Raw genomic sequence first — 2118 nt, forward strand, 5'->3', positions numbered from 1 at the left:
CCAGCTTGAAGCCTTTGCAATTTAATCCCACCAGCTAAATATAGATACCAACTCTAACAACGGGAATTCAGGAGAGCTAGTTTGGAAAGAAGAGTTGTTCTTGCAGCTGTTATAGATTGAAGGGAACAACTGGAACTTTTAATCACTAAGGAAACAACTAAGAAACAAGAGATTTAAATGAAGTGGGAAGCTTTAAGATACATAAAGCATTAGAACATATGCCAATAAAGGCACGTTTAAAGAAAGTGTTTATTGAGGTAACAGAAAACTGAATCATAAAAATGAGTCAGTCCGCTAAAAATGGTCTAATGGCAAACTCCTTGGCTGTCTGAATTAATGATGCAAAGGTCAAGAATATGAGGTGAGTTCATCTGAATATCATAAGCAAAATCCCTTTTCCAATTACTGTTACATACAAACATTTATTTTCTACTTAAAACAGTGGTATTTACAATTTTCTTTTCGAAGTGGGAAACTTGAAGACTTCTGCTTATGTATCATTATAATTTAAAGAAAACCTTTAATAACAATACCCCATCATAATTGAAATAATAAATGCAGAGAAACTAATTTTCTAAGACCTTCGAAAAACTAGAATTAGTACTGAGTTACCTTATAAAGTTATTTAGGTTATTCATACTCTGCCTTTCTCTACAAAGGATGTGATGTGGCAAACAATTATAAAACAAGTGAAATAAAGGCAAAAGGTTAAAATGGATAAAGTCCAGAAAGAAACAGAAATAGTTAAAAATCAACATTAATAGTTAAAAATCAACATTAGGGAAAGAAAAAACTCACATGATTACTAAAGATATTCTGTGATTTTACACGTTGAAGATAATCTTTCTCATTAAAAAAAAAGTTAAAATACAAATGTAACTCCATGAAAATGATGTTATCAACAGAACACAGCAAAATCAGGAAGAAATGCTATGTCACCTGCACAACTTGGAAAACAAGCCTATTCAAGGGAAAAAAATATAACTGAAATAATAATTTAGGTAGTTGATAATAATAGAACACCCTATTAATTACAGAATATAGAAGTCATGATTTGAAAAAAAATTGATCTTTTGTTTAGGTGTAGATGATATTGCATACCTCTTCATGACCTATTTTATTATAAAATTATACAGTCACATTTTCTGAACTCAGAGGGGCTGCAGAAATACTGTGTACTTTCAAAGTTTGGTACTCTTAAACCTGCTCAAAAGAATATAAGCTCCATGAAGACAGGAATTTTTTTTTGGTTTGCTTTGTTCAGTGTTATAGCCACAGGACCTTGTGTCCTCCACAAATATTTTGTCAAATGAATAAATGCCCCCAGATCAGTGAATTGTGTGTTTTTAAATTTCAAGGCCTCTGTCTATGAGTAAAGGTTTTTTCCTCTTATTTTACATCACAGTGAAGTCAATGCTACTGTCAGCTGCTAAAACAACAGCTGAAAGAAGAGCTCATTGACTCTTTTTTCCATTTATAGATGTCACTAAAGGTTTTAACACACTAGAAAAAACTAACAGCTGCTCCCTTGTTTAAACAATAAATGACTCATTTCTCTCTACTCGTAGCTTTCAACTAACATTTGAAAAGATTAATGAGTCAGATGCAAACACCACGATATGACATTTGAGATTCCTTACTAGTCAGCAACTATAAAGTCTGTTTTGCTTCAAAAGCTACTTAAACATATTCCTGGCAGTATTTTGTGATCTGTGTAAACTTTTTCTTCCCCTTAATGTAGGTTACTTATTATAACACCATCTCTTAAAAACGTACAAATCCCTTCCTTTTTAAATAAAGAAACCAATGTATAGCTTTTATTCATTGATTTTAATTAAACTCAGGTTAGCACTTGGTTATACTATGTGTTTATGGTTGTACATAGTGTTGCATCTTATTTTATGTTTTTACACACTCATTCCTTTCCCTCTAGAGAAAGAGGGCTCCTTTGGATAATTTCAATGATTTGACAAAGGTTCCTTATAATGTTTTATACCAAAGCAGTGGCAAAAAACAGAAGCCAGAGAAGTTTCCAAATTGTAGCTAACCAAGAAATCAGAGAAAATCCTATTTTTGAAAACTTCAAGGAAGTTTCAATGAGTACATACACGGAGAAAG

This window comes from Canis aureus, chromosome 34, assembly GCF_053574225.1.
Source record: "Canis aureus isolate CA01 chromosome 34, VMU_Caureus_v.1.0, whole genome shotgun sequence".
Lineage (NCBI taxonomy): Eukaryota > Metazoa > Chordata > Mammalia > Carnivora > Canidae > Canis > Canis aureus.